Raw genomic sequence first — 11346 nt, forward strand, 5'->3', positions numbered from 1 at the left:
TTCTTGTAAGTACACTTCGCAGAAAACTTGGAAGTTGCATATATTGGATACCGAGTTGTGTCCAATATCTTGAGGGTGGTGTTGAAAGCTGGCAAGCACATCCCGAAAAAACTTTGACCCGGGCGGTTTGAAGCCACGGCCTATGTGATCAACAAACACCACTACCTCGCCCTGCTTAGGGGTGGGAGGATTTTCCGGCCCAGGAACTCGCCAATGAATCTCATTCTTCTTTGGTAAAGTGCCGATATTAACCATTCCATTCAGTTGCTCCTCTGTGACCCGGGAGGGAGCCCAGTTGCAGGAATAAAATTGCTTGGCCATTGCATGTGAAAGGCTGGAAAGAAATGCCGGTTTAAACAGTTCATTCATAGTGATGCATAAGGTGCAACAGAACAGCAGGAATCCAAGTATGAGAAATTGATAAACCGGAGGGTGATACAATTATGAATGACAAGGCGGCAAGTGGGAAAAGAGATATACACATATTATTAAACCAGAGTATGACGATGGAGATAAAGGGATTGCCGGTTTACAAGGGGACTAATGGTATGTGATAGATTGTTTTCTACAAAGGTAAACCGCCTATGTAATGAAGAAGATACAGATCTAAGGCAAGAACGACTAAGTAAGGTAAAACAAGTTTCACAAGGTCATATGGAAATTTTGGATCTACCGTAAGACAGGAAAAGCAAAAAAGATTTAGACCTAAAAAGGTTGGTCCCGAAGCAGTTCACAAAGATCCAGATCAGTTTTTATGCGCGTAAGGATTTGTTGTGATAGCAAAAGACAGGGAATGCTATAGCTACTACACGAAATACATCAAGCTTAAGGTTTTTATCCATGTACTAAGGAGGAACAGGGAAGAACAGTTGCCGGAGCTTCGGTGAACTTCGATGAACACTGAAACCCTAGGTAGATCTATAGAGGAGGAAGGGGAAGATCTTATAGCGGATGTTGAAGCAAGCGGAGATATGCCGCGGCCCTCTGGTGCAACCAGGTTGATGCAGCGGCCAACGGAGATGCAGAGGCGGAGCTCAGCGGCGGCGGCGATGCTCGGGTGTAGGGTCGTCGCGAGAAGGAAGAAGAAGCGAAGAGACGGAGGGGAAAAAAGGAAATGACCCTTGGCTCTATTTATAAGGTAAAGGGGGGAGGTAACAGGCGCGAGAATCGAGGGGCCGGAATATTGGATGCCTAACAAGAGCGGTCGCCTTGATTGTCGGAGGTTCATTAACTGAAGGTGAGATGTATTATTTTTAAATAACAAGGTGACGCCATGGCGATTTATCATGATCCTGGAGTATGACGTCACGGCGGTTTACAAGATCAAGGCGAAGATGCAAGGGAGGAATTTTTCTAAGTGTTGAAGATTGACATGAACAAGTTCAAACCAATCTGGGGCCTAATGTTGGGAATATTACTACTAGACGTAAACCGGCCAGGAGTAGCCGGATTGACTTTATGAAGATTAGAAGCCCATGAAGACATAAGGATAATGGCGCTTTACAAAGGCCCAAGGCCCAAAGGCGAGTTAAGACCTGTAGATGTAAACCGACCTTATTATGTAACTTGTATTGTAAGGTAGGAAGGGTAGAGACCGAGCCGGACACGATTATGATCCGGCCTCGCGGCTCTGTAAACCGGCGGGCGTCAACCTATGTATATAAAGGGATGACCCAGCAGCGGTTTAGGGATAACAGACAACAACTTGAGAGCCAGGCAAAGCGGATTCGCTCCCTGGTCATCGAAACCCCAGCAATACCAAACACAACTAGACGTAGGCTTTTACCTTCATCGAAGGGGTCGAACTAGTATAAAAACCCTCGTGTCCCTTGTCCGGTTTAACCCCTTTAAGCTAACCTGTAGCGATGGCTCCATGACTAAGTCCTTTCACGAGGACATCTGCCGTGACAAACCCACGACACCTCTAGAACACACATCAATTGTTCCTAGCCGTGTGCAGTGCCCACCTCCACAGTTAACACCTCGGTCATATCGTCGTAGTGCTTAGGCGAAGCCTTGCGCTGGTATCTTTATCATCACCGTCGCCATGTCGTCGTGCTGACGGAACTCTCCCTCGTGCTCAACTGGATCAAGAGCTCGAGGGGTGTGATCATGCTGAACGTGTGCTGAACACGGAGGTGCCATACGTTCGGTACTTAGATCGGTTGGATCGTGAAGACGTTCGACTACATCAACCGCGTTACTAAATGCTTCCGCTTTCGGTCTACGAGGGTACTTGGACACACTCTCCCCGCTCATTGCTATGCTTCTCCTAGATAGATCTTGCATGATCATAGGATTTTTTTTGAAATACTACGTTCACCAACAGTGGCATCCGAGCCAGGTGTATGCGTAGATGTTATATGCACGAGTAGAACACAAAGAGTTGTGGGCGATAATAGTCATACTGCTTACCAGCAATGTCTTACTTTGATTCGGCGGTATTGTTGGATGAAGCGGCCTGGACCGACATTACATGACCACGTTCATGAGACTGGTTCTACCGACGTGCTTTGCACACAGGTGGCTGACGGGTGTCTGTTTCTCCAACTTTAGTTGAATCGACTTTGACTACGTCTGATCCTTGTTGAAGGTTAAAACAACACACTTGACGAAAAATCGTTGTGGTTTTGACGCGTAGGTAGGAACGGTTATTGCTAGAAGCTCGTAGCAGCCACGTAAAACTTGCAACAACAAAGTAGAGGATGTCTAAATTGTTTTTGTAGGGCATGATGTGATGTGATATGGTCAAGACGTGATGAGATATAAATTGTTGTATGAGATGATCATGTTTTTTTAAAGTTATCGACAACTGGCAGGAGCCTCATGGTTGTCTCTTTATTGCATAAGATGCGAGCGCCATATAATTGCTTTACTTTATCGCTATGCGATAGCAATAGTTGCAAAAGCAATAGTTGGCGAGAGGACCATGTGACGACACGTTAATAAAGATCAAGATGATGGAGATCATGGTGTCATGCCGGTGACGATGGAGATCATGACAGTACTTCGGAGATGGAGATCAAAGGCACAAGATGGTGATGGCCATATCATGTCACATATTTTGATTCCATGTGATGTTTATCTTTTATGCATCTTATTTTGTTTAGTACAACAGTAGCATTATGAGATGATCCCTTACTAAAATTTCAAGGGATAAGTGTTCTCCCTGAGTATGCACTGTTGCGACAGTTCTTCGTGCTGAGACACCACATGATGATCGGGTGTGATAAGCTCTACGTTCACATACAACGGGTGCAAGCCAGTTTTGCACATGCAGAATACTCGGGTTAAACTTGACGAGCCTAGCATTTGTAGATATGGCCTCGGAACACTGAGACTGAAAGGTCGAACATGAATCATATAGTAGATATGATCAACATAGTGATGTTCACAATTGAAAGCTACTCCATCTCACGTGATGATCAGACATGGTTTAGTTGATATGGATCACGTGATCATTTAGATGACTAGAGGGATGTATATCTAAGTGGGAGTTCTTAAGTAATATGATTAATTGAACTTAAATTTATCATGAACTTAGTCCTGATAGTATTTGCATATCTATGTTGTAGATCAATTGCTCGCGTATAGCTTCCCCATTTTATTTATGATATGTTCCTATACAAAGCTAAGTTGAAAGTTGATAGTATCAATCACGTGGACTAGGTCCGTGATATGAGGATTATCCTCATTGCTGCATAGAACAATTATGTCCTTGATGCACCGCTAGGTGACAGAACTATTGCAGGAGCAAATGCAGACATTATGAACGTTTGACAACCTCGGTATGATGACTACTTGATAGTTTAGTGCACCATGCTTTACGACTTAGAAACAGGGCTTCAAAAATGTTTTGAAATGCCATGGAGCATATGAGATGTTCCAAGAGTTGAAATTGGTATTTCAGACTCATGCCCGAGTCCAGAGGTATGAGACCTCTGACAAGTATTTTTGCCTACAAGATGGAGGAGAATAGCTCAGCCAATGAGCATGTGCTCAGAATGTCTTAGTACTACAATCACTTGAATCAAGTGGGAGTTAATCTTCCAGATAAGATAGTGATTGACAGAGTTCTCTAGTCACTATCACCAAGTTACCAGAACTAAGTGATGAACTATAATATGCAAGGGATGACGAAAACGATTCCTCGAGCTCTTCGCGATCCTGAAATCGGTGAAGGTAGAAATCAAGAAAAGCATCAAGTGTGGATGGTTGACAAGGCCACTAGTTTCAAGTAAAAGGGCAAGGGAAAGAAAGGGAACTTCAAGAAGAATTACAAGCAAGTTTCCACTCCCATGAAGAAGCCCAAAGCTAGACCCAAGCCTGAAACAGAGTGCTTCTACTGCAAAGGAAATGGCCACTAGAAGCGGAACTGCCCCTAATACTTGGCGGATAAGAAGGATGGCAAAGTGAATAAAAGTATATATGATATACATGTTATTGATGTGTACTTTACTAGTATTCATAGTAGCCCCTGCGTATTTGATACTGGTTCAGTTGATATGATTAGTAACTTGAAACATGAGTTATAAAATGAACAGAGACCAGTTGAGGGCAAGGTGACGATGTGTGTTGGAAGTGATTCCAAGGTTGATAAGATCACCATCGGACACTCCCTTTACCTTCTGGATTAGTGTTGAACCTAAAATAAATGTTATTTGGTGTTTGCGTTGAGCATAATATGATTGGATCATGTTTATTGCAATATGGTTATTCATTTAAGTCAAAAATAATTGTTATTATGTTTACATGAAATAAAACCTTCTGTGGTCATACACCCAAGGTGAGTGGTTTATTGAACCTCGATTGTAGTGATACACACATTCATAATATTGAAGCTAAAATATGCAAGGTTAATAATGATAGTGTAACTTATTTGTGGCACTGTCGTTTAGGTCATATTGGTGTAAAGCGCATGAAGAAACTCCATGTTGGTGAGTTTTTGGAATCACTTGATTATGAATCACTTGATGCTTGCGAACCATGCCTCATGGGCAAGATGACTAAGACTCCATTCTCCAGAAGAATGGAGTGACCCACTGACTTATTGTAAATAATACATACCGATGTATGTGGTCCGATGAGTGTTGAGGCTCGCGGCGGGTATCGTTATTTTTTGACCTTCGTAGATGATTTGAGTAGATATGGGTATATCTACTTAATGAAACATAAGTCTGAAACATTTGAAAAGTTCAAAGAATTTTAGAATGAAGTTGAGAATCATCGTAACAAGAAAATAAAGTTTCTATGATCTGATCGCGGAGGCGAATATTTGAGTTATGAGTTTGGCATTCATTTGAAACAACGTGGAATAGTTTCGCAACTCACGCCACCCAGAACACCACAGCGTAATGGTGTGTCTGAACATCGTAATCGTACTTTATTAGATATGGTGCGATCTATGATGTCTCTTACTGATTTACCACTATCGTTTTGGGGTTATGCATTAGAGACAACTGCATTCACGTTAAATAGGGCACCGTCTAAAAATCCGTTGAGACGACACCGTATGAACTATGGTTTAGCAAGAAACCTAAGCCGTCGTTTCTTAAAGTTTGGGGTTGCGATGCTTATGTGAAAAAATTTCGACCTGATAAGCTCAAACCCAAATCGGGGAAGTGCGTCTTCATAGGATACCCAAAAGAAACTATTGGTACACCTTCTATCACAGATCCGAAGGCAAGATCTTGGTTGCTAAGAGTGGATCCTTTCTAGGGAAGGAGTTTCTCTCGAAAGAAGTGAGTGGGGGGAAAGTAGAACTTGATGAGGTAATTGTACCTTCTCTCGAATTGGAAAGTAGCTCATCACTGAAATCAGTTCCAGTGATGCCTACACCAATTAGTGAGGAAGTTAATGATGATGATCATGAAACTTTAGATCAAGTTACTACCGAACCTCGTAGGTCAACCAAAGTATGATCTGCACTAGAGTGGTACGGTAATCCTATTCTAGAAGTCATGTTGCTAGACCATGATGAACCTATGAACTATGAGGAAGCGATGATGAGCCCAGATTCCGACAGATGGCTTGAGGCCATGAAATCTGAGATAGAATCCATGTATGAGAACAAAGTGTGGATTTTGGTGGACTTGCCTGATGATCGGCAAGCCATTGAGAATAAATGGATCTTCAAGAGGAAGACAGACACTGATAGTAGTGTTACTATCTACAAAGCTCGACTTGTCGAAAAGGGTTTTGAACAAATTCAAGATGTTGACTACGATGAGATTTTCTCACTCGTATCGATGCTTAAAGTCTGTTTGAATCATGTTAGCAATTGCCACATTTTATGAAATCTCACAAATGGATATCAAAACTGCATTTCTTAATGGATTTATTAAAGAAGAGTTGTATATGATACAACCAGAAGGTTTTGTCAATCCTAAAGGTGCTAACAAAATGTGCAAGCTCCAGCGATCAATCTATGGACTAGTGCAAGCATCTCGGAGTTGGAATATACGCTTTGATAAGTTGATCAAAGCATATAGTTTTATGCGGACTTGTGGTGAAGCCTGTATTTACAAGAAGGTGAGTTGGAGCACTACAACCTTTCTGATAAGTATATGTGAATGACATATTGTTGATCGAAAATGATGTAGAATTTTATGGAAATAATAAAGGAGTGTTTGAAAGGAGTTTTTCAAAGAAAGACCTCGGTGAAGCTGCTTACATATTGGGCATCAAGATCTATAGAGATAGATCAACATGCTTGATGAGATTTTTCAATGAGTACATACCTTGACAAGATTTTTGAAGTAGTTCAAAATGGAACTGTCAAAGAAGGAGTTCTTGCCTGTATTGCAAGGTGTAAAGTTGAGTAAGACTCAAAACAGAACCACGACAGAAAATAGAAAGAGAATGAAAGTCATTCCTTATGCCTCAGCCATAGGTTCTATAAAGTATGCTATGTTGTGTACCAAACCTATTGTGTACCTTGCCATGAGTTTGGCAATAGGGTACGATATTGATCCAGGAGTGGATCACTTGACAGCGGTTAAAATTATGGTTAGAAGGCTAAGGAGATATTTCTCGGTTATGGAGGTGATAAAGAGTTTGTCGTAAAGAGTTAGGCTGATGCAAGATTTTAAACCGATCCAAATGACTCTGAGTCTCAATCTGGATACATATTGAAAGTTGGAGCAATTAGCTAGAGTAACTCCATGCTGAGCATTATAGACATTGCAAAATGCATACGACTTTGAATGTGACAGACCCATTGACTAAGCTTCTCTCACAAGCAAAACATGATCACACCTTAGTACTCTTTGGGTGTTCACATAGCGATGTGAACTAGATTATTGACTCTAGTAAAACCCTTTGGGTATTAGTCACATGGCGATGTGAACTAATCACATGGCGATGTGAACTATTGGTGTTAAATCACATGGCGATGTGAACTAGATTATTGACTCTAGTGCAAGTGGGAGACTGAAGGAAATATGCCCTAGAGGCAATAATAAAGTTGTTATTTATATTTCATTATATCATGATAAATGTTTATTATTCATGCTAGAATTGTATTAATTGGAAACTTAGTACATGTGTGAATACATACACAAAACAGAGTGTCCCTAGTATGCCTCTACTTGACTAGCTCGTTAACCAAAGATGGTTATGTTTCCTGACCATATACATGTGTTATCATTTGATGAACGTGATCACATCATTAGAGAATGATGTGATGGACAAGACCCATCCGTTAGCTTAGCATAATGATCGTTTAATTTTATTGTTATTGCTTTCATCATGACTTATACATGTTCCTCTGACTATGAGATTATGCAACTCCTGAATATCGGAGGAACACCTTGTGTGCTATCAAACGTCACAACATAATTGGGTGATTATAAAGATGCTCTACAGATGTCTCCGAAGGTGTTTGTTGGGTTGGTATAGATTGAGATTAGGATTTGCCACTCCGTGTATCGGAGAGGTATCTCTGGGCCCTCTCAGTAATGCACATCACTATAAGCCTTGCAAACAATGTGACTAATGAGTTAGTCACAGATGATGCATTACAGAACGAGTAAAGAGACTTGCCGGTAACGATATTGAACTAGGTATGATGATACCGACGATCGAATCTTGGGAAAGTGACATACCGATGACAAAGGGAACAACATATGTTGTTATGAGGTTTGACCGATAAAGATCTTCATAGAATATGTAGGAGCCAAAATTAGCATCCAGGTTCCGCTATTGGTTATTGACCGAAGATGTGTCTCGGTCATGTCTACATAGTTCTCGAACCCGTAGGGTCCGTACGCTTAACGTTCGATGATGATTTGTATTATGAGTTATGTGATTTGATGACCGAAGTTTGTTCAGAGTCCCGGATGAGATCACGTACATGACAAGGAGTCTCAAAATGGTCGAGAGATAAAGATTCATATATAGGATGATGATATTTGGACACCGGAAGTGTTCCGGGTGATACCAGGTCACCGCGAGGGGTTCTGGGCAACCCCCGACAAAGATATGGGCTTAATGGGACAAGTAAGGGAAGACATCAGTCCACAAGGGGCTGGTGCACCCCCTATAGGGCTAGCCACGTGGGGAGAAAGGTAAAGGAGAGGAGGAAAAGGAAAGTATGAAGTAGGACTCCTACTTCCCTCCCCTCCCCTCTCCTTCCTTTCCCCTTTTCCAAATATGGTAGGGGGGCGAATAGGACTAGGGGCCCAAGTAGGATTCCTCCTACTTGGGCGCATCCTAGGCTGCCTCCCTCCCTCTCCCTCCTTTATATACGTGGGGAGGGTACCCCTAGAACACGCATCAATTATTCCTAGCCGTGTGCGGTGCCCCCCTCCACAGTTAACACCTTGGTCATGTCGTCATAGTACTTAGGCAAAGCCCTGCGTCGGTAACTTCATCAACACCGTCGCCACGCCGTCGTGTTGACAGAACTCTCCCTCGTCCTCAATTGGATCAAGATCTCGAGGGACGTCATCATGATGAACGTGTGCTGAACATGGAGGTGTCGTACATTTGGTACTTGGATCGGTTGGATCATGAACATGTTCGACTACATCAACCGTGTTACTAAACGCTTCCGCTTTCGGTCTACGAGGGTACGTGGACACACTCTTGATAACTCACAACTATAGGGATCAATTTTAGCCTCTTTTGATAAGTAAGAGTGTCGAACCCAACGAGGAGCTAAAGGTAGAACAAATACTCCCTCAAGTTTTATCGACCACCGATACAACTCTACGCACGCTTGACGTTCGCTTTACCTAGAACAAGTATAAAACTAGAAGTACTTTGTAGGTGTAACGAGATAGGTTTGCAAGAATATAAAGAGCACGTAAATAAAAACTAGGGGCTGTTTTAGGTAAAGAAGCAATAAAGTTAGTGTAGCGAGTGTGGAAAAGTGGTGGTAGGAGTTGTGAAATTGGCCCTAAGCAATTGACTACTTTACTAGACCTATAGCAAGTTTTATGTGGGAGAGGCCACTGCTAGCATGTCATCCCTGACTTGGAATTCTATGCACTTATGATTGGAACCATTAGCAAGCATCCGCAACTACTAATGTTCATTAAGGTAAAACCGAACCATAGCATTAAGATATATTGGTCCCCCTTCAATCCCGTATGCATCAATTTCCATGCTAGGTTCAAGCTTCTATCACTCTTGCCCTCCAATACATAGTCCTATCAACATACAACTAACCTTATGGTGTGATCCACGCGCTCGCTCATATGATGGGTACCAAAGGAAAGCAACATAACCACAAGCAAATTAAACCAATAATAGCAATTCACCAATTACCGATAGGACAATGAAAATCTACTCAGACATCATAGGATGGCAACACATCATTGGATAATAATATGAAGCATAAAGAACCATGTTCAAGTAGAGGGTACAGTGGGTTGCGGGAGAGTGGACCGCTGTAGATAGATGGGGGAAGGTGATGAAGATGTTGGTGAAGATGACAGAGGTGTTGGTGTAGATCGTCGTCACACGATGATGGTCCCGGCGGCGTTCCGACGCCACCGGGAGAGAGAGGAGGAGAGAGCACCCCTTCTTCTTCTTATTCCTTGAACTTCTCATTAGATGGGAGAAGGTTTTACCCCCTGGTCCATGGCTTCCATGGCGACGGAGGGGCGAGAGCTGCTCCGGGATTGGATCTGTCTCTCTGTCTCTCTCTGTTTCCGCGTTCCAGATTCTGGCCTTTCACCGCTTCTTATATTGCCAGAGATCTGTAACTCCGATTGGGCTGAAATTTTAACATGATTTGTATCCGGATATTGGCTTTCTTGCGGCGAAACAAGGGCACCAACCACCTTACGGGGTGGCCACGAGTGCCAGGGGTGCGCCCACTCCCTAGGGCGTGCCCCCTGCCTCATGGCCCCCTCGAGCATCGTCTCGCATTGATTCTTCTTCCCAAAAATCACATATATTTCAAAAAAATATCCGTAAGTTTTTATCCTGTTTATACTCCGTTTGATATGGACTTTCTGTGAAACAAAAAGCATGCAACAAACAGGAACTGGCACTGGGCACTGGATCAATATGTTAGTCCCAAAAATAGTATAAAAAGTTGCCAAAAGTATATGAAAGTTGTATAATATTGGCATGGAACAGTCAAAAAATATAGATATTATGGAGACGTATCAGCATCCCCAAGCTTAATTCCTGCCCATCCTCGAGTAGGTAAATGGTAAAAAGATAATTTTTGATGTGGAATGCTACCTAGCATAATCTTGATCATGTAATCTAATCATTGCATGAATATTAAGACACGAGTGATTCAAAGCAATAGTTTATCATTTCACATTAAGACAATAATACTTCAAGCATACCAATAAAGTAATCATGTCTTCTCAAAATAACATGGCCAAAGAAAGTTCATCCCTACAAAATTATATAGTTTGGCTATGCTCCATCTTCGTCACACAAAATGTTCAAATCATGCACAACCCCGATGACAAGCCAAGAAATTGTTTCATACTTTAGTATTCTCAAACTTTTTTCAACCTTCACGCAATACATGAGCGTGAGCCATGCACATAACACTATAGGTGGAATAGAATATGATGGTGGATGTGGTATGGATAAGACAAAAAGGGAGAAAGTCTCACATCGACGCGGCTAATCAATGGGCTATGGAGGTGCCCCTCAATTGATGTCAATGTGAGGAGTAGGGATTGCCATGCAACGGATGCACTAAGAGCTATAAGTGTATGAAAGCTCAAACTGAAACTATGTGGGTGTGCATCCAACTTGCTTGCTCATGAAAACCTAGGGCACTTGAGTTAGCCCATCGTTGGAATATACAAGCCAAGTTCTATAGTGAAAATTCCCACTAGTATATGAAAGTGATAACTCAAGAGACTCTCT

Source organism: Triticum dicoccoides, chromosome 2A, assembly GCF_002162155.2.
Source record: "Triticum dicoccoides isolate Atlit2015 ecotype Zavitan chromosome 2A, WEW_v2.0, whole genome shotgun sequence".
NCBI lineage: Eukaryota > Viridiplantae > Streptophyta > Magnoliopsida > Poales > Poaceae > Triticum > Triticum dicoccoides.